This window comes from Peromyscus californicus, unplaced genomic scaffold, assembly GCF_007827085.1.
Source record: "Peromyscus californicus insignis strain IS unplaced genomic scaffold, ASM782708v3 Scaffold_5__1_contigs__length_169319896, whole genome shotgun sequence".
In the NCBI taxonomy this organism is placed as follows: Eukaryota; Metazoa; Chordata; class Mammalia; order Rodentia; family Cricetidae; genus Peromyscus; species Peromyscus californicus.
The window spans coordinates 70,984,999-71,008,473 of NW_026294573.1; positions in this window are offsets into that span (position 1 = coordinate 70,984,999).

The window sequence follows — 23,475 nt, forward strand, 5'->3', positions numbered from 1 at the left end:
ATAAATTAATCCATCTGTAGTAGATAGATCTGTTTTACTAGTATCATTATCAGTCATTTCAAAAGTCCCTTTTGTGGAGTCTTAGTTTCAATAATCAAAGAATTTAAAAATAGATTTGCAACAAGCTCAAGGACAATTTTTATTAGAGTTTAAAAGAAGAGCAACAGATAGGCAAGCCCTAGCTCTCAGAAGCTGTTAGGAGGAGGCAGACGTAAAAGACACACATTTGCTGTGAGGGTCCAAGAAAGCACCTTGTTCTGCAATGGAGATTTGCAAGTATCTGCAAGGTGGAAAGGGTGGTTGGCTTCAGCAAAAGAAAGAGAAAAGACCAGGGTGTTTGAAAAAGCATGCTTAGACTTTTGGCCAGCTGAAGGAATAGAAAACCTTCCAAGGATCAGAGGGTAACCTGTTCCAAGCACCTGTGTCCCAGGATTAAGGATTGTACCAGGCATACATGATTAGAAATATAAATAGTGACAACTTATTAATAATGTGACAAGGGGGGAATCTCAGAGGAGTTGGAGCAGGCAAAACTGTAATCAGACTGTGTTATATGAAAAAAACCTATTTTCAATAAAAGAGGGGTGATGAACAGGAAAACACTCCAGAAAACAGTTATAGACCAGTGGGTGGCATATACTCACAAAGTGGTATATGGGTTCATAGGGAGTGGCACTATTAGGAGGTGTGGCCTTGCTGGAGTAGATGTGGCCTTGTTGGAGGAAGTGTGTGACTGTGGGGTAGACTTTCAGGTCTCATTATGCTTAAGCCAGGTCTAGTGTGACATTCACTTCTTGCTGCCTGTTGATTGGATGTAGAACTCTCAGCTCTTTCTCCACCACAAAGTCTGCTTTCACACCACCATGCTTCCCATCATGATGATAATGAATTAAACCTGTAAACTGTAAGCTAGCCCAAATTAAATGTTTTCCTTTATCCAAGTTACTGTGGTCATGGTGTCTCTCCACATCAGCAAAACCCTAACTAAGACAATGGCCTACAAGTCCTATGATACTACCAGGACATTTACATAGCAGCTTCCTCTCACAGTCCATATAGCTCAGAATTGCCTGTGTGCTGTCTGTTATTGACATGAATCTCAGGATAGAAAGAAATTCTGGTCTTCTTTACAAACTGGCTTCTTTCATGTGTTAATTTTGACGATTCAGTCTCCAGGCCTTGTATTCCTGCCACAATTGCATTGGGTTAGAAAGAATCCTCAGTATTTGCCTTTGATTTCCACATGGAACCAAGTAGCTATAGCAAATATGTACTCCTAACAATCATGATATGCTGACCTATTTCTAGTAACCTGTCCATGGCTTTTTTGTGCCAACAGCCTCTAGTCAGGACATAACTGAAATCCTGTTTTCTTATTTCAAAGCATTCCTGGTAATTTTTCTCCCTCTGTGTGGCCATCAAGTGCTAATGACTATCTCTATCCTTTATGCTTCAAACTCCGAATCAATAGCCAGCACATTGCTTGTTCTTATTGATTTTTACACAGTCGACAGTTCTTGCAATATGATGGGAATTTACAGGTATGAGATAAAACAGTGACATTTCCAAGCTGAAAAGAAAGGCAATAAAATCTACCAGATTAAGTGGAAATTATGAATTTATCAGTGACTTGCAATTTACAAAAATGTACAAATTATAGAAAGAATCAAGGTAATTAGAATTTGTAATTTAAAATGATGTGCTATAATCTTCTATTAGAATCTATGGTTTTTGTCTATAATCACTTCTGGTTCTGATCAAAGAAAGTACTTAAAATATTATTTTTTTTGTCACAAAGTTTGCCTTGTCTAATTAGATGTGGATAAATCATTTAGAAAAACACCCACAAATGATTTGCCACCCTGGATTTTAAGAAAATCTCATTCAACTATAAAGCCAAGCAGAGAAACTTCTGTTTTCCATCTAAAATGGCATGAGATTGGATGAGTTACTCTATTCTTAAGCTTTCCAAAATATTCTAAGACATCTGTTTCTGGCAACCACTTTCCTTATAGGACTCAGATATTAGGCTAGTATTTTTTTTTTTTTTTTAGAGGACTTTGTAAGCCTTGCTACTAAAAGCATTCTCAGCTCTGGCTCTGGTAAAGAACAATTGTCCCAAAGTTAAGTCAACATGGACGACTTCACTTAAGGCTATGGCAATAGAGGAAGGTTATTGGACAGAAGGTCAGCATATGTAGCTTCATTGAACCAAACACAGAAAACTTCTAAGTGCTGGAGAAAGGGGACAACATCTCATCTGCTTTACTAACTGACTTTATCCAAAGGAAAAGTCACCATTCTTGTGTCTTTCTGGCAACAGAGAGTTTTATAACTTGGAGCAAGGTACCAGGGACAGTCATCTCCTCTCTTATAGAAACTAAACGTTAGGAATGTTCTCTTCAAAACATTTTGAAATAATTGCTACCTGATCCTTGGGAAAGATATTTGGGTTATAAAAGTGGCAAGGGGTTCTAAAAAACTTCACCTATGTGTTAAAGGGGCAGAAAAAGAATTTAGAGATTTAAGTTTTCTAACTAAGTATGTGAAGTTAGACACCTAAGGTCAGGCAGGGGTCTGTTTAAAGCTACACCAAGCTGAGGGGAAGTTAAGGTCATTCTGGTAACTTTGAAAAAGTTTCTCAACATGATGAAACATACATGAATCTGAGATGAATCATTTCGTTATAGACAGTGCCACACAGCTAGTCTTCTCACTTATGAGCTCTTAATCAGGAAATAAATTTTTAAAAATGATTATTTCACATAGTCATGAAAAGAAGATAGTATCTGAATTCAAGAGGCAGAGAGTAAAAAAAATGACCATTTAATGAATCAATATAAACATAATAATTAGGGCTAGGGAGTTGGCTTGTTGAGTGCTTGCTCTGTCTTCATGAGGTCCTCAGTTCAGAGCCTCAGAACTCATGCAAAAGCTTGGCACTGGAATACACAATTGTAATTTCAGTGCTAGGTGGCAGAAGGGAGACAGAGGTCCCTGGAGTTTACAGATCAGCCAGAATCCAAGAGGTGGTGTGCTTCAGGTTCAGCTGAGAGATCTTTTCTCAAAAACTAAAGGGGGCATAACCAAGGAAGACACATGGCATTGGCTGTGGCCTACACACACACACACACACACACACACACACACACATACACACACACACACACAAACATATTCACACATAACACACAAAGACAGAAGTTAAGTTTTGCCTGGCTGTATCATATTTTACTGTAAAAGCAATACATAAATAGTATAAAAGAATCCAAAAAGTGGAATATAAAAGTGATATTACAACCAAGTTATTCTCAGTAGCAGTGGGAGCTGTAATTTGGCATTTCAGCCTTAAGATTTCTGAAATCTCCATTTATGTGCACGATAGCATTTTGACTGAGGCCAAAAGAAAAAAAAAAAACAAAAAACTTCAGTACACTCGATATAAGGAAATGTTTATTATATAAAGGCAAAGACTTACACAGTAAACGGATAAAGTGTGGGCATGAAGCAGATTACACACATTTAGTCTACATTTAGTAATTTTTAAGGTTATCTTGATCAAAGAATGCAATCTATAAATTTGAAGATGAAGTAAAATATAAAACAAACAACCCCCTAATATGAAATATAAAGCAAAGAAAGCACCTTAATTTAGCTGACTTACTTATTTCCCTTATTTAATGAATTTTGGCTATTAAAAATTTAGATAGATTACATATGTAGTTCTTGGTTGCCTCTAAGAGGTTGAAGTTGGGCCCTTATTGCTGCAGACACCACACACTAGAGACACAGGTCTTGAGTGATTCAAGCTGGATCTGACATGAAAACCTCTTTCCTATGGCATAGCTTCTATGGTTATTGAAAACTTCATGCAAGCTACCAACTGGAAGCCTATGGAAGCAATTAAATGGTCCCACCTAGGAAACACAACAATTTTCAGTATGCCTAGATATGAGCAAAAGTGCCAGAAGTAGCATTTGCATGTTGGTGGCAACCAACAGCTATCTAATTTAATTTAAGACCCATACAATAAGAAGTAAATCATATCTGGTACTATAAACTTAACCAGCATTCCTGGGCTAGTGAGGCCATGGACTTTAGAAAGGAATGTAGTATTGCCATTTTTGCTAGACCAGTATAACTTCTTACTACACTCTAAATCATGTCCCTATACCCACAGCTAAGTGTAGCTACAACTTTCCCCCAAGCAAAGAAGCCTCTGTTTAAAGCAAATCGAAACTGTCACAGAGAACCACAACTAGACAAAACGCAGAGCTCTCAGAGCATGGGGAGCCCATCTGCAGTGGAGACATCTACATCACAGTTCCTGAATCTATGGCTCGGGGAAAATTGCAGAAGAGAGAGCAGAAAAGTTGTAAGAGTCAAAATAGCAGGAAGTTTGCTGTGAAACAAACTCTCCTTGAAGTAGCTGCACAAACAAGATTGGAACAATGGCAGTATCAGTGGGTGTATTAATGTGGAAGGAGGAGAGTCCGGGGGAAGGGGACATGCCTAAACAAGGAACTAGGAATAGGAAACCAATGATTGCTGGAAGAAAGAGAACAAACAAACAAAAAAATGGACTCAGCAGGTTGTGTGTGTATATGTATATTTGTGAAAACACATATATGCAATTATACAAGCCTACATATATACATACATACATGATGTGGGATGCTTTCTGTATTCTGTGAATATGTGTTACTCCCATTGGCTAATAAATAAAGCTGCATTGGCCTATGGCAGGGCAGGATGGAGCCAGGTGGGAAAATCCAAGAGAGACAAGAAAAGGAGAAATGAGAGTAAGGTACCAGCCTGCCACCAAGGAGCAGCAAGATGCCATGGCCACGTGGCAACATATAGATTAATACAAATGGGGTGAGTTAAGTTATAAGAGCTACCTAATAAGACGCCTGACCCATAGGTCATGCAGTTTGTAAATAATATAAGCCTCTGTGTGTTTACTTGGGACCAAGCGGCTGGGGGACACAGGTAGGAGAGATTTGCCTGACCACAGAATGGAGAAACTTCTGGCTACACAAACACACATATGTGTACGTAATAACATTAAACGAAAAAGTGACTATCCACTTGGGAGGCCATGGAAGAAGTTGAAAGGAGAGTAGTTGGCAGGGGCTGGAGCAGAATGGGAAGGGAGATGTGGTGCCATTCTATTTTAATTAAAGCATACTTAAAGAGAAATAAACAGACAAAAAATTGTAAGGTTAACAGATGAGAAAGAAAGTACTAATAAGCTTAGAATTCATGGCCTCAAGTGGTTAAGACATATTTTGACCTAAGCATAATTTATTAGATTATTCAGTGTTCTTTGAGATATTTCCCAGAAAACAGACTACAGTGGTTTTGCAGACACTTTGTTCATGATCTGAGAAGTTGTACCAAAATTCTTTATTGTCAACTAGCAAGACAGGTCCTGGGTTCTTTTCCTTTTTCATACTATGTTAATGTTCCCTGTGTTTTAAATTATGATTTATTTTATATTTTGAAAAGTATACCTGAAATGCTGACAGAAAAAGTCCATGCTTTGTTCTACGACTGGCAGCATTAGAGCTCCCATAAGAAGATTTCTCATGGACAGCAAGGGCACTGATGGTAACCTTGGAACTCCACAGACAGCACAGAATGTTTATGACAATACTGTTTTGCCTATATACATTATAACTAGGGAAAACTTAACATCTCTGCAAATTTGAATGCTTCTCCACACAGCTCGCACTACAGGAAACAAACAGAATTATTTTAGTACAATGGCCTTTAAAAAGTGAAAGAACAAACTATTTGTAATTTCCCAGGTGCAACTTTAGGTGAAAAATACATCATCTGAGATTTGATTTTGTTACTGCATTGCCAAAAGTTATCAAAAATTAAATTTGAATATTTAATTAAATAGGACTCTCCTACTTTGGTTTCTGTTGCTGTGATTAAACAAATAAAAAAAATGGCCATATGCAACTTGGGGGAAGAAAGGGTTTATTGTATCTAACATGTTAAAGTCCATATTTGAGCGAAACGAGGGAAGGAGCTCCAAGCAGGAACCGGGAGACAGAAACTGAAGTAGAAACCATGGAAGAATGCTTTGTACTGGATTGTTTTCCATGTTTCACTCACATTGCTTTATACAACCTATGACCATCTGCCAAGGGATGGCACCTCCCACAGTGAGGTGAGCCCTCCCACATAAACATTAGCAAAGACTTGCCCACAGGCCAACCTGATGGAGGTACTTTCTCAAATGAAGTTCCATTTTCCTAGATGATCCTGCCTTGTGCCAAGTTAACAAAACACAAACAAAGCAAAACCCAGCACAACTGACCCACTGTCAAATTGATACAGAAATACATCATTATTATACCATCACCTTTTCTTTCTTTTTTGTCCCTAATATCTCATTAATACCACATCATAAATCATAGTATAACTTTAAAGGTCACATAGTCTCTAAAATTTCAAATACTTTAAAAGTTTAAGTGTTTTTAAAATACCCAAATGGCCTGTTTTATATTCAAAGTCTCTCAGTTGTGGGTTTCTGAAGATTCAAAAGTAAGTTAAATGCTTTGTTACTCTAAGAAGGAAGGACCAGGACACAGCCACAATCAAATCAAAGTGAAATCAAACCACAACAGTATAAATAACTCAGCATTCAATGTCTGGAACTCATTTATGATCTTCTGGGCTCCAAAGGGCTTTTAAGTCACCGTTTTCTGGTTAGGGCACACACACACACACACACACACACACACACACACACACACACACACACACACAGATCTTATCTCATAGTCTCAGGTTGGTTCCACTCCAACTCTAGTGCTGTCATTGGTGGACTTTTGCTATCTTATGATCCTAGTATTTCCAGTATGTTAGGGTCTTCACTCCAACCGAGTCTGCACCTTCACCAATGGCCTCTCCTCAGTTTTCTCCAGGGATTCCAATACTGCCTGAAGTGCCAAGGCTAAACTTTGTCCATGACACTTTCAGTCCTGAAGCCTGTACTGCAACGGAGGCTTCATCTTTATTGATGGCCTTCCAGACTCTCTTCGGGGACCCTGAGACTCTCACAGGATGCTAAGTCTCAGCTCCTTTTGATAATCCCTTCATTCCTGTGGTTTTCACTGTAACTGAGATTTTGCTTTACCATTGGTCACTCTTGAACTCCTGGAGCTCTAAGTCTCAGCTGTTCTCCATAACACATTCATGCTTCAAAGTCAGTATGACATAGAAAACTCTTACTTATTGCTAAGCATTTTTTTTTCCAATTTGAAATGCAGCCTTGGTCCCTCCTGGCCACAGCTACTGTGTGCTGACCCCAGAGAAATACTTCACAAAGGTTTTCACCTGAGTAATGCTGGACTCATGTCAATCATAGTTAATTTTTCAGTCCCCGCTAGTCAGCATCAGTTATTCCAGCAAATCAACGGTTTTACTTCAGTAGTAAAAGGCTCTTGACTGTTTATGACTGAGGTAAATAAGAATACACACTCAAGGCAGGAAGCTGGAGGAAGACCCTGAAGCATAGTCTGTAGAGGACTGTTACTTACTGACTGTCTCTTGATGGCTCATTCAGCCTGCTTTCTTATACAACCCAACACTAACAGCCCATGTGTAGCACTACCCATTGTAATGTGGGATGGCACTCCAATGTACTCCGATATGAATTAGCAATCAAGAAAATGCCTCTCCAGTCTTATGGAGGCATTATCTCAGTTAAATTTTCTTCTTCCCAGATGACCTTAGCTTATGCAAGTTGCCAAAACCCATCCAGTATAAGATGATAGATGTACGATGATACTTGTTGATGAAAATGACAATAAAATGTTTCAAAAATAAGAATACAAAATAGAATCATTGAAAAGGATATTAAATCTCAGCTATTTCAAAATGAGTGTACTTCATTTTGGTTAATCAAAGGCAAAATAAAGTCAGCATATAACACAATAATTACTCTAGTAAGACACAGTTTCTTTGTCCTTCAATTGTATTACTGAAGAAGTAATAGAAAAAATGTTTAAGAGAAGAGCACAAGTAAATATCACAATTTTTGCAGAAAACAAAACAATTTAGTTCTTATGAACACATTGTTTAGAACTATAGCTGCTTAAATATACTCTTAAAAATTAATCTGATCTTTTGTCCATTTTGATCTCATCAAATGAAATTTCTTTTCAAGTGACTTTCTATACCATTCTATACTCACTTATTTTATATTATATATATTTATATATATTTTTTTATTTTATATTTTATAGAGTTTACTCGTTTTCACTGTGGAAAATACATTTACACACTTTACAACCAAGCCGCTCTTTCACCTTATCAGACATATTAATGCACTCTGTGCGTATAGACTGCTCCTTTATGTCACTGCTCTGGTTGAGTTCTTTCACACACGTTGAATATGTTTTAGACATGGTAACTTCTTTTCCCAGAAAAATAGGAAGCAGCTAATTATGAGCTATTTTTCATAGACCAACTTATTGTAACAGACTCCCAGAGATAATAAATTATACATTTCACACTGAGTTATAATGGTCTTCAGATATAAATCTATACGGGCTTTCCACACCTTAAACATAAGTAGAAATTTTCTAAATTTGAAATATTATTTGGTATTTTATTTTGTTAGAAATAATATGCATGTTTAATGCTTACCTGTTATTTACTTAATTTTACATAAATGTATAATTTTAAATTGCACAGAGACATTAGAAATCATTCAGATGTATTATAGAGTGCGAAAGAGAAACACTACTGAAGTAAAGTTTGTCAGAATAATTGTTCAAGTTGATCAAATGCAAATATGCCATCAATTGCTATATATATCTTTCATTTCCATTAAATCCTCAGAGTGGCAATTAAAAGGAATAAAACAATTGTTAAGATCAATGATGTTAATTTAGACACAAATGTATGCAGTATGAAATTAGGGACATTGAGGATAGTAAAGAATACTAACACAGCTGTAAGTAAATTTTTTTCAAGTTTAACTAAAGCAGTAGAAATCAAAAAAATTATGCAGCTCAGCAAGTGGTACTAGTAGGCAAAGGATATAAGAAAAACTTACCTCACAGTATACCTTGCCTCCCATGTTAAATGTAGTTTTTAATATTTTCAAGGTGCTTGGGAAAACTGGATGAAGTTGGTCTTTTCCATTAGGAAGACACACAGACAGATCCATCCATGTGGATGATGATTTCCTCTTTGACATAAGGAATTAGTTACAGACACAATGATGTTTGTCACAAGTGAAATAATGGACGAGAGGAATATGGGGGTTCTTGCTCCCTCCAAGTGTTCTTTTGTAAAATTTTATAAGGCACAAATTGCCCTGACATGTTGCTTTCTAATTAAATCATTAGGCATTCATTTATATTGATTTTGTTTTCTACAAAGAAGCTCTTGTGGTTTTGAGGTAGTAACTATATTTTAACTACAAGGATACTTCATTAGCGTGTATGATGTTTTTGAAAATATTTCTAATTTTGTTGAAAGCTCTTGAAACCAACAGTAATGGCAGGAGTGACTCAGTTGTCAAACACATCCACATCTTTCTTTCAACTATATTTAAATCTAAATGCATGGTCAGAGTTAGATTCAGATCTTTGTTGTCTGAAACCTTGTGTCTTTCTCTGGAAAATGTGTTCTCTTATGGTTATACCCTACATGTCAGTATCAGGAGTGTTCTAATTTGTTTCATAGTTTGTCCTTTGTTCTCACTAACAGCTGTGTAAGTGAATAGACATCAGCCAACCTGGATGAATAGGTCTAAAGGATTAGTTTGAATTGATGTTTAAATTCTCCTATAATCCCCTAGGATCCTGGAAAGTCTTTGTTAGTACCATATGCATCTGAGTCATAACAACACTTAAAATATAGGTGACTTTTTTTTTAATTACACAGGAAGAGTGACAGGTTTTATGGCTTAAGACAGCAAACTCAGAAGCAAAATATAAAATAGAGGGTATGGTAGAGAAATGTAGATGGGGATGGTAGAATAGATGAATCAACATTAAAAGGGAGGTAGAGAAATGTAATTAATGGTGAAAACAAAAGGCATTAGTATGCAAGGGAGATTCAGCATGAGGAAAGTATGTGTTTGTTGGAAATGAAGAAAGAAAGGAAGGGATAAGTGCCGGTAAGAGACACCATCCTTAACAAATTTCTGCCAAAGTGAGATGACAAAAAGAACTGTTGCCATAAGGGTAAACAGATAACCCATAAAAATTTTGAAGGGTTCAGGAGTGAACTAGAATTACCGTTAGTACCAAGACTAAACAAAAGCTGACAACAAGCAACCCAAAGTAGCCCAGACACAAGCAAAATCTGATCTCTAGTCCCTTACTAGAGACAGGCCCAGAGTGAGCACACAGAGTGAGATGCTGGTTGTGGAGCACAGTGATTTCCACAGGTCCGCTAGTCAAGTGGATAAGATGTGCTCTAGATGCAGCCACCACATAAGCCATGGAGTCAAACTAATGATGATGAAAATTCATGTTATTTAGTCACCTGTAGCAGATAAATTCCAGACCTGGAGGTGAGTGTCTGATGTTTCCTCAGATGTTTTAGAGAGCAGGGGGCAGGTTCTAAACAGGCTGCTTTCTGTACTTAAGATTTGATTTTTCTAACTCAGGATACCCTAGTGAGTCAGCCAGTAAAGGTTTGTCTCCATGTCTAGTAGTATAGAAACACATGGTCCAGTTAGTCAGTTGTAAGACAAAATGTGGATGCTTAACATATCTGTTCTTAGATAAGTGTCATTTATGTCAGTAGAGGGAAAGCAGTTCTTACTGTCAGCTGTTTCCAGCCCATAGCATGATGGGCTATTAATTTTCAAATAGTTCAGAGCTCAAGTAAATCCCAACATTGTGTGCAATATACAAGTACAGTTTAATACTTAATATTGTATGCATCTACATGTATGATTTAATATTTAACATTATGTGTATTTACATGTATGTTTTAATATTTAATATTGTATGCATCTACATGTATATTTTAATATTTAGCAGTTTGGAAATTTTCTTCAGTTTGCATTGGTTTTTCTTCTTTTAACTTTTTCTGGGTGTGCTGTGTATGTTTTCTATAGTTTATGTGAAAATTATAAATCTTATTTTGAAAATTAGTCACAAATGCATTTTAATATATTAAATGCAAACCTATCTTCATTTCCATAATGATGAAAGAAAATGTGATGTTATGCTTCTCAAAATAATATGATCTGCTCACATTCTTCTGCTAGGACCTCCTTGTTTCCTATGTTAATATAACTGTCAATCACAGGCCTAGTTTATAAAATTTTCATTAATTTGAGTTATAAATTTTTATTTATACATAATACCATTAAATTATTTTCATCCACCTTCTTAGCCCACAAATACAATATTTTCACTTCATGATATAATTATTTAATAATTAATATTTGTACTCATTTTAGTCAAGAGAGTTAGCTGCTTAATTTTATTCAGCTGAAACATGAATCATTTCAAATGTTAGAATCAAATTTTTTTCAGATTCATAAAAGCAGATATAACAGTTGTCATCCCTTGCAAAGTGTTCCTCTTCCTCTTTTTTTATGAGCCATGATATTTTAGTGGTGGAAAATAATTATAATTTGAATTGATCATAACTAACACGCAGGAATCAACAACATTATATAAAATTTTCACCATACTTCTTCATATCAGTGGTTGCACAGGTAGAGATGTTTTCCGCATGTTTCTGGAGATTCTGTGAGATAATGGTAGATACTTAGTTTTGTGGTTTTTAACACTTACTTTCCCTCTAAAATTCACATTGAAACATAATGCTCAGCATATCAGCATCAGGAAGTGCTTTAGGTGAATTGAGGTCTCCCTCCATATCTATGCCATGTTAGAATGCTACCATGTAAGACGAATTGCTAAATGGTCTTATTAATAAAAACCTGGATTCAGATATTGGGGTAATATTGAGAGATCAGAAAAGCAGAAAGAAGCCAGCCATGTTCTTACCACTTGGAAATCCTCAGTCAAAGAGACCTACTTCCTGTATACCCATGCCTATACGCCTTTCTGTTCTGCATCTCATTTACTCTCTCTGCCCAGCTACATCACTTCTTGTCTGTCTGTACAGACCTCCAGACCTCTATGGTTAGTGTTGGGATTAAAGGTGTGAGTCATCATGTCTGGCTCTGTTCCCCAGTGTGGCCCTGAACTCACAGAGATCGGACGGATCTCTGCCTCCCAAATGCTAGGATAAAAGGTGTGTGCTACCATTGCCTGACTTCTATGTTTAATATAGTGGCTGGCTTTTTCCTCTGATCCTCAGATAAGCTTTATTAGGGTACACAATATATTGGGGGACATAATATATCACAACACTACTGTGCCATTAATGGACCAAGACTATACCACATACTACCTCCACCATCATCGAACGTGAACTCCCAGCCTCAGAAGAGTGGAAGCCCTCTTCTGTCTTGAATTACATAGTGTCTTTTTTATACAGCAAAAACAGTAGACTATGACACTTGACAGAAGGCTGATTCCTGCGTGTTAGTTATGATCAATTCAAATTATAATTATTTTCCACCACTAAAATATCATGGTTCATAAAAAAAATTTTTATTACCCTATATTAATTTTTTTTTTAAACATCTTTCACCTTCCTTAATGCTATAGTTCGAATCTGAAATATTTCCCCAAAGCCTTTAAAGGCTTGATTCTCATCCCAAGATGCCATTGAAAAATGGTAGAAATTTTAAGAAATGATGCCTAGTTTGAAGAAGTTTGGACATGGGAGTCATGCCCTTAAACACATTAGCAGATGTGTGTGTGTGTGTGTGTGTGTGTGTGTGTGTGTGTGTGTGTGTGTGTGTTTTGTTGGCATGTATGTCTGTGTAATATGTGGATGCCTCATGCTTATGGGTGCCAAAAGAGGGCATCAGATTCCCTGCAATGAACTGACAGTTACTGACATTTATAAGCTGCCATTTATGTGCTGGGAATTGAACCTGGGTCCTCTGAAAGAGCAGCTAGTGTTCTTAACAATGGAGCCATCTCTCTAGCCCCAAATTTCCTCTTTTTTAAAGCTGATTTATTTCAGTTTCTTGTTATACTAATGAGAAGTAGATTATTATTATCATAGTAAGTTTTCATTAACTTTTACTTACACATTCATAAGTGAAATTACTAAATATCTTGCTCAGTCATTTTTATTCACCTCAAATTTTTATATCTTTTAAGGAGGATTTTATTGTCATGGATTCTATAATCCCTGTTCTCTCTTCTTCCCTCTCTCTTTGTAACTCTGCTTTACATTCATGGTTTCCTTTATTAAAGACTAGTCCAAAGGGAGCTATTTAAAAATCATGTAGTCATTGCCTCTTCTTTGCATTTCTATCCATAGGTCTACTGGCTCTATTTTTGTTTGAGGGATCAATGTGGTAAATGAGATGAAGGCACCCACAAGCAGAAAAAATAGGCAGCTGAATTCCAAAAACACCAATTTCCAGAATTTAAAATTCTAAATCATGACAGGACACTGGTGGAATTCAAGTTTATCTGGTACATGGACTAGTCACACTGAATGTGAGGATGAGCTGTAGGCCTTGTGTATATCCTACTTCGCAAATGAGTCTGTCAGATACATAAGCCTGTAGGCTGAAGATGATGCCCCAACGTGCAGAGAAAACTCAGGTGACTGTCCAGGCAGCTGGCTGTTTCTGTCAACTCACATTTATTTGGAAGTCGCTTGTTTGAGCTTCCTGTTTTACTAGATAATATTATTTCCTTCTTGTGTCTCTGAGGGAGATAAAGATTAGATAGGTGTAGTTACAATTTTCCTTGTTAAGAAATTCAGAAAAGAAACTCACTAAGAGGTGTTAAGTATATAAGTTTGAAAGACATCATAAGATAGTTTTCTGTTGGTTATATAAGTAAGGATAGAAAGTGAATTAGGTATATTTTAGACTCACCAAAATAGAGTAGATAATGGAATATTTTCTCTGAATTTGTCAAAGGCAAATGGACTAGACGTTGTTGATGTATTTATTGCTTGTATATTTTGTATATAGTTATTGTATCTGTGTACACAGTTTTTCTTATATTAGTTATAACTTTTTTTAATTTTTAAAATTTTTATTAGACAAAAAAGGGAAATTGTGGTGATATTTTATTTGTGCTTTGATAAATAAAGGTTGCCTGGAGATCAGAGGGAAAATGCCAGCCTTTTTAAGTAAACAAAGAAGTCAGACAGCCTATGCCCTTAATCTGATCACTTAGCAGGCAAGATCTCTGTTCAAGGCCATACTAGGGAACAGAGCCAAGCGTGGTGACACATGCCTTTAATCCCACTACCAACCATAGAGACCTGGAGGTCTGTACAGACAGGCAGTGACAAGGAAGTGAGGTCGATAGGCTAAGAGCCAATGAGAGGGCAGAAAAGCAAGGCATATAAAGGCGTGGGTAGACAGGATATAGCTCACATTTGGAAGCTGCAGAGTTGGTGAGGTAAGGTTGGCTGGTAGCTTTTCCTATTTCCCTGATCTTTAAGGCTTTCACCCCTATATTTGGCTCCATGTTTTTTATTTAATAAGACCATTTAGAAATTCATCTACAGATCAGTAGATGTGTTCAGTCTAGAAATTCATGTCCACTGTCATCACAGCCATGGAGGTACTAACAAACAACTGGTTTCTTCTAGATTCTGGTAAGACAGTCACCTGATTTACAATACCCATACTCATAGGTCAATCTGCCAATTGTGTTTAAAGTCTTTTGGTGCTGCTGTAATGTATGAAATAGATCTCATACAGTTTTTGAATGTATGATCTAACCAGGAAGTTAGACGCAGTTTGAAGTTGTTCTCTTTTCAACACTATGGTTCACGAATACTGTCGTTCGCAGCCTGCTAAGCCTTGTCTCTGCACCTTGTACAGTGCCTTCCTCAGATGTGTGAGTACCGAAGGGAGTGAGGAAGCTATGCATGTGCCTGCACCCTGCAGTGAGGCAGGCTGTCAGAGCATCCACCATTGCAAGTGAGAGGAGAGCTGTTGACAGGCTGGAGCAGGGCTGCTAGCTCTGATTACATAAAATGGTAACTTCTGTTCATGGAAGAGAAAGATGCCCATTTTCTTATCATTTTGTGATCTGTTTCTTATATTTTGCCAAAGCCAGATGGGTTGTCGTAGTCTTTATTTTCTTCGTCTTCTTTTTTTTATTGGCAACTATTCTTGTTTGTTAAGATTACAGTTGAAGATAGTATGTTAATATACCACAATTTTCTCTTACTTTATTTCTGAGTGCCTGTTTGCTTCCTAAGACTGAAGTTGTATGCAGTTCAAGAATTTATGTTTAACTTGTTCACCTTCAAAAATATAATGTAGATAAAATCTGATTGAAATGTTATTCATGGCATTTGACTTTCATTAATAAATGACACTTGCATTAACTTTTGTTTTTGTGGAATTGTGTATATACTTATTAAGAAACATTACAATCATCACAAGCTTATATCATGTCAGCCCTATAACCCAAACATTTACCTCCATCAGCATTCAAGCCTAAAACAACTTTTGTTAGTGAATAATTGCCATAGGACCACAGTATTTCCTAAGGAAATTCCTATTAGCACAGTCATAGCAAAGAACATATATCTCCCAATCTTCATTGTCACCATTTTCTTATAGCAATATGGTGTTTTATTATTATCCTCTGAACAACTTTTATTGTGAATGCCACTATCTACCAGAACTTTGACTTCCCAGATTGTGAGGAAATGTGAAGTGAGGATACCCATAGTACGAGCATGGTAGCCTCAATATGATGTGAAGACAATCTAAATCCCATTCTATGATAGCATAATCCACACATAGGTGCTTCCTGTTTCAACAAAAGAGACATCTATTACCTTAGGCAAAAGAAGAAGACAAATGTGATACCAAGTGGCTGATTTACTCAAGAACTATTTTAAGAAAGAAAAATAAATTTAAATATTATTTAAGTTCAAGATTCTAGTAAAACTCTACAATGTACTCTTGTACAACAGGGTGAATACAGACAATGATTGTGCCTGTGTATCCCAAAAATGTCCAAGACAGTTTTAAATGTTTTTCTCACAAAAAGAGATAAATGTTTAAGGAAAATTTTATCTCCAAATGACTCTACACCATCTACCATGTGTTAAAATATCCTTTAATATCCTATGCATGTGTGCATATATGTAACTTTTGTGTTTATATATTAAAATAAATTTAATAATAATAATAAAATCTCAGAGTTTTAGAGGCTTTATTGTCACAAATTTCTGTATACCCTGATATAGAGTGATTTCTACAGTGTGGATGTATGTTCCTCCAAAATGGGAGGAAAAGGTGACAGTAGAGAATCCCAGGACTCTTGCATAGTGCCTTGATGAGGTCTGGCTCATGAGGAGTAACATTTCTTCACAGTAAAGCGCTAATGATTTCCTGGAGTTCTGTTGCTTTCAAGCTTTCCTAAGTGGAACAGTAAAAATAGATGCGTCTCATACAATTTTTTTTTTAATAGAAGCCCATCTGCTCTTCTTTCTTGGGAAAGGATGATTGGTAGGAAATTACTAAAGAAAACCCATACCCCTGCCAAAAGATCTCATGACATTACCTTTCAGGAAATGTATAAAGGGATTTGGAAAAAAAAGAATGGACTATGATCTTTTTCTCGGTGACACATTCCATTCTCTCACAGTTACCTTATCCAGGGGGATATTTTAGTGGCTGAATTCCAACTCTTTTGCAATAACATCACATAACATTTTAAGGCTGGCCTGACATCCTGCAGCTAGTTTCCTTTTCCTCCAGTGGAGATGTGAAGTCAGTGGAAGCATAGTGGCCTCTGATTGGCTGCCTTTGAGCATGGCCTACATCAGTTTCCTATAGAGCTTAACAAAGGAGAAGGGTTAGCAATGAGCAGGGCCTCTGTCATGTGAAAAACAGAAAGAAACATAGAGGCTTCAGAAATAGCAACAGCTCACAAGCCAAACCAGCCGTTACAGGTCTGCCTGCCCATGCCTCTGAACTCAAAGCAGAGAGGAAATCAGTGGAGCCCTTTCTGATTTTCAGCAGTTTGAGCTATTTCCCCTGAATATCTGCTGACAGAAAAACTACAAGCTTCATATCCCAGCAAAGAACTGGTGCTTCATACATTTTCTCAGTTAATGCAGACTTCCAAGTCCTTGCATATCAAAACAATTTTTAAAAACTTTAAGAAACAAGAAATTGGAATGAAATGTAAGTGTTGATGGTTATTTATTGGAATCGTGAGCATGAAAAATGTTGAGCAATATAACTGTCTGTTAAGATGTGTTCTTTAAGGTATATGGGTGCTTTAAGAATAGTAATAGAGTAGTGTGAGGCATGTACTATTTTGACCTTAATAGCAGCTCCATAATTTATGTAATAGTATCTGTAGTTTACAAATGAGAACACTGTTGATTAAAACTATTGAAACATACACCTATGTGTTATTATAAATGGTTAATATAGGCTGCTCATGCAGGCCTATTTGTTACTAAATCTAGACCATGACCACTGTATTTAAAATATATATATATATATATATATATATATATATATATATATATATATTATTGCAGAAGATGGTGATACATTCCTTTAATCCCAGCACTTGGGGATAATGGCAGGTGGATCTCTGACTTGGAGGTCAGTCTGGTCTACAGAGCTGGTTCAAGGACAGCTAGGAATACACAGAGAAACCTGTCTCAAAGCAAAGCAAAGCAAAGCAAAGCAAAAGAAAACAAAAACAAACCATTGCATTTATGTAGTTATTTTATGTACAATACCTCTCTCTCTCTTTCCTCCCCTCTCTCTCTTTCTCTCTCTCCCTTCTCTCTTTGTTTGTGTATTGTTTCTATCTCTCATTTGTTTTCTCTCTCTCCCTTTGTGTGTGTGTGAGTGTGTGTGTGTGTGTGTGTGTCCATAGCATGAATATGGTTGTTAGAAGACAACTTACAGGAACTGGTTCTCACCTCCTACCATGTATGCACTCTGTGTATAAAATTTAGGTCATCAGACTTATATCACGTCCGCCTCGACCAGCAAGGAAGACGCAACACCAGGCTCTTCTCCAAGCAGTTTATTCAGGAACCTTGAGACAATCTTCTGACCCCGGGGAAAGCCATCTTCTGACTCTGACTCTGGGGAAAGCCAGCCCATGCCCTTTATAGCCACTGGGCAACCACCCCCGTAGTGCCACGTGGACAATGCCGATAGGGTCAGACATACGCAAGCAAGCCAGATTAGGTCCAGGTGTGCGGAAGCAAGCCAGATCCTAGCCTTAGCCAAATAAGGAGTTGATTATCCCAGAGAACACCTGCCATCAGGAAGGCGGAAGCCGGGCGCCGGCGCCATCTTTGAGGTGCGGCCGTGCACGGCTCTCTACAATCATCATTCTGGTCCTCTACTATATTTTGCTGTCCAAAGCTTAATTGCTGCAGCAATCAAAATGAGTCATTTAGTGTCTAAGTATTATTATAGTTAATAAAAAAGTCAAACAGCTTACCTTGCATGAAATGAGCATGAGCTGGAGTCATATAGTCAGATACCTTTTAAAGAATATCTGAGTTTACATTTTGAACAAAAGTCTTCAGAAATTGTGGATCACAGTAGCCTTAAAATAGTATGACAGGTAGTGAGCCATTTTTGACATGAGGCCTAAAGCACCATCCTTTGGCAGCAGTGTTTCAACATTTTACCTGTCGCATTTTGCTTTCTTTTATAATTCTCAGAATCCTCCAAATTAAAAAAATATGATAAGGAAAGCAAATAGAGGAGAATACAGTAGTATGACAAAAAACAGACAGAAATCTAAAGCCATAGTGTTCAGTAGTATGTGTTTTGGATCCCCAGGAAAAGCCTATTCTCATCTGCCTGCAAATATAATATTGACCAAGCAGTTGTGACAGCAGCAGCAAGACAGGACTGCCTCAAAAGGAAACATAAGGGAGGCAACCTTGGAAACATCTTGGACACTTTTGTTTCCCCTTGTTTTCCTAGCAACAGAGTGAATGCAGCTTCAACTGCCAAAACTTGCAGCATTTGAGTGAAAGCCCAGCTCTAAGCAAATTGCTTTTAGGTTCCACTAATTGCTTGGCAGTGCAGGCACACACAAGTAAATCAAGTCTTTTGTGCTCTGGAAATGCATCTAATTGTATATATATGTATATGATTGAACAACTCCATTTCTTCCTTCTGGATATACTGGTCTTCCAGTCAAAATATGATATTATAGCTATTTTTAGTGTTCTTTCCCACTTGTTTGTTAAGTCTCCTGATTTGTCTCACCCAATGTCCAACCATGTGGTTTTATAACATAGCCACCTAGTCTCTTTTATTGACATCTGAGTGGTCTGGCAGTCCTCCTATGAAGCTAATGACCCATAGTGGCCATAGTTTTGACTATTTTCTTACTTGTTAGATTTCTAAAATGCTCCTTGTATGTGTTACCAACTATGTCATTATGTAACATTAAATATTTAAATTCAGAAGCTCTTATCTGTGGGGAAAGAGAGTATCATATGTGACATGAAGACTCCTATAAGTCAGACAAATGCTGCCATTTTGTTTGGAGACTTTCAGATTAAATTATATGACTTTGGATTTACTCCACTCCTAATCTTCTCTTTTTTATTCATTATAAATTCATTCCTTTATTCTTGCCATTAGACTCTACTAAAATTAAAGTGTTGTTTTTATTTTGCTTACATCCCATCTTAGCCTGCCTTCTCTCAATAATTTTTTTTTCTACAGAAAAGTAAACCAAAGGTCATGGTTAAATCTCTTGTTGCATTACTTTTCTTGGGAGAGACAAGTACAGACAGCTATTCACCCCAGTTAGGCACCTGATAACAGATTAAAGAAATAATTCCATTCAAGTCCAGGGTGTAAGCATATGGGTTTATTTAGCTTACTTACAGGAGCATGACTGAATCAAAATCAGGTTCATTCTCTGAAAGTACTAGTTATTGTTTAAAACTCACAAAAATAGAACCACTGGAATTCCACTTTCAATAAATCTCCAACTTCCTGGTAACTCAAACATGCTCACAGTATGCAGCTCAGGGACAGGTGGGTAGGGATGGCTGGAACTGAAATGAAGTGCCTCCTCTTCTACTAGGTAATGCTACAATTTCTATTACTATGCTCATAACGCTAGTTATAAGTGTATTGTTTTGTTTCATTCATTGTCACGACTTTAGGGCAAAGTTATTCTATAGGTTACTATAGAATTAATTGCTTCATGATGGTCATGGTCATGCTATGCCTAGAGTAAATAGCAATACCCCAATGTGAGTGTATATATACATGTAGATGCATACCTATTGACATACACATATTTATGTATATAAGTACTACAATTTGAATAAAAGCATAGACTTTATTCTTAAGAATATGTCTCATTTGGAACACTTATTTATAGTTACCAATTTATAATTTGGTTTCTAGAATATATTTATGTCTAATCTTTATAGAAATGAAAATTTCATCTTTCTTTCCAAGCATTAGGTCCTTTTGTGTTCTTTATATTAATAGCTTGGTATGGTGGTATATATAAATTAAGCAGCATAGAAAATATTTTGTTTGCCTGTAAGTTTTTATAATGCATACACCCACGCTTATCCATTCATCTGTTTATCAACAATTCTCCATTAGCTAACAAGTTCACTCATGAAAGCATTAAGGTTAGATTCAGATGCTGGGTACAATTTTAGGTGCTGGAGCTGTACTTTAAGACAAAAGTGGTCCTACTATCATAGCAATGTATGATGATGAATAAAGTCAATAAAAAAGAAAGGAAGGGGAAAATCATGTAGTCTATACTAATCATTATTACAAAGAAGGATATGTGTGGGTCATAACCAAAATGTTGACACTGTGGTCAAAAGCCACTAAGATTCAGTTTTTCATTTCTTAGTTCTGAAGATCTAACTCATGTCATTGTGACTATAATTAATAGTCTCTGCTGTGTACTTAAATGTTAAAAAAATTAGATCCTGAATGTTTTTTTTGTTTTTGTTTTTGTTTTTGTTTTTGGTTTTGTTTTTTGCAAAGGTGGTAATTGTCTGGTGAGATGACACAGTAGAGGTGCTTGTATATGGACAACCCGAGTTTGACCCCTGGACCTCTCCAGGTGGGAGGAGAACTACCTATAAGAGTGCTTTCATGTCCACATGTACTTGGTAGCATGTAAATTTCTGCACATTCACACAAATGCACATACACACACTGAAAATATAATTTTCTAATTATGTGAAGTGACAGATGATAATTAGTTTGTTTATGGTAGTAGTATCCTACTGTATACTCATTTTGCAATATCCTATTATAACCTTACATATACATTTTAATTATTTTTCAAGTAAGTCTCAAAACATCTGGGGAAACAATAAAGGATAAACCAATTCAAGAAGCAAAGAGAACTCTATGCATTATTTACTTTATTTTTTAGTAGTCAAGAAGAATTTCTTCAATCAAGTTACATAAGTATATAGGTATAGGATGTAGAGAAGCCAACCATACTAGAAACTGTTAAGAGGGCAAGGATATGGTCAGAAAGAACAGCCACAAGTTTCTTAGAGAAGTGTATATTTAGAGTGTCTAAAAAATGTGAAAATAGTCCATCAAAATTGGAATAGAAGGAGGAGTGGGAAGAAAAATGGTAGGAGATAAAAACATAGAAGAAGTGATCAACAATATAAAGTGGGTTTTGTAGGTCATAGCAATTATTTAAATATTGATATGTAAAAGATCACCTCAAACAATTTATTATTAGTTGTCATGGTCCTATAGACTGACTCAATAAGGCAGGAGGCTTGCTCATAATGTAAATATGGTCAAATTTCAGCTAAGCTTGTGGTCATCTGAAGGTTCAATTGCCCTGGAAAATAATGTGCTATTTGGTGAGGCTGCTATGACTTTTTGAGTGGATGTTTATTTAGCACTATCAAACAGAATTTATATGTGGCTTATTTATTTATCAGTGGCTTATTCTAAGATGAGGCTTGAGTATCAAGGAAGATTTTTCCCAAATTAAAAGTTTCAGCATTTAAGAGAGCAGGAATTGGAAGCTGTCAAATTTGTTAAGGGTTGTATCAAAAGTCAATTCCAAATCAATCCTGTCATCATTTCTTCATCAAAACAGTCAAAACACTACTTAAGGTCAAGGATTTGCAACACTGGACTCATTCTCTTAATGAAAGAGTGGGAAGATAGACTGCTGAAGAGCTTGTAAAGTGGTAAATGTTGCAGACACATGTGGAGCTATTCTCCACAGTAAGAAGACTGGATTCTGTTTGGATATATTTCAAAATAAAGGAAAGTCTTGAAACAAAAAAAAAAAAACAGATGTTTTAGAAAATTGTTGTTTTGATAGATTTTAGTGTTGCAGGTTGACATTCTCAGAAAAAAAAAATAAATGAAACAAGTTATGCTTTAACCTAAGACAGAAGGTGAGATAAGAAAACAGGGCTGGAATCTACTTTAACGAAAACTGTATTTACAGATTATCTAAAAACAGAGTAGTCAAGCATTATGTCTCTCAAGAGTACAGGCTGTGAAAATTTGAAAAAAATATGCATAATTTAGAGAAATTGAAGGAAATGTAAACTTGAGTAGTTGCAAATCATGAATTGGTGTTAAAGGTAAAATGACTATTGGAAGTTAAACAGGATTTAAGTTTCTTGTCTTAAAGTATTGAATGTAAGATTGGCATAGGAAAATTTTGGAAAATTCAGTGTCCACAAATTTTCTAAGTAGGAGGTTTAAGAGTTGCACCTATGGATTAAACACACAGGTCAAAGAAGCCATTGGATAGAGGCCCTGCTCATCTATGTTCAGAGTCTTAAAGAAATAAAGAAAATAATATGGCTGACCAAGGAACCCTAACAATCTTCTAAGGATCTCTATTGACTATGATATTGGTGATTCTACCTGAAGATTTCCTTATTCGGTCTCTTTACCTCTGAATTTACAATAATTCCAAGTGTAGCTACTGTTGCTGGTACTGCCTGTCTTCCAACTTGATCAGAGTCCTCCAGAGTCCTGTGTATGTTGCCTCAAATCATTTAAATTTAAAATTTTTATACTTCAAATCTGATTAACAAATATCCAACCATGCTCCATAAGATTCCATGCAAATTGTTGGCATGTGTCTTTAACCAGGTGTTTATAAAGTCTCTGATACATAGAAATACTTGTTAAGTTAAAAAAAAATTCTGAACAATTTCTTAATCTCTCAAACAGTATTGATGAATAAAAATTAAATGGTTTGGGGATATAAAGATATACTATATAGAAAAACAAATAAAAAACAAGTGTAAGTTATAAATTAATTCATTTAATAATTTCTTAATTCTATGGCATTTTATCTATGGAATCTTCTGATGTCTTAACATATACTTATATGAATCCTCCTTCCTGTCACA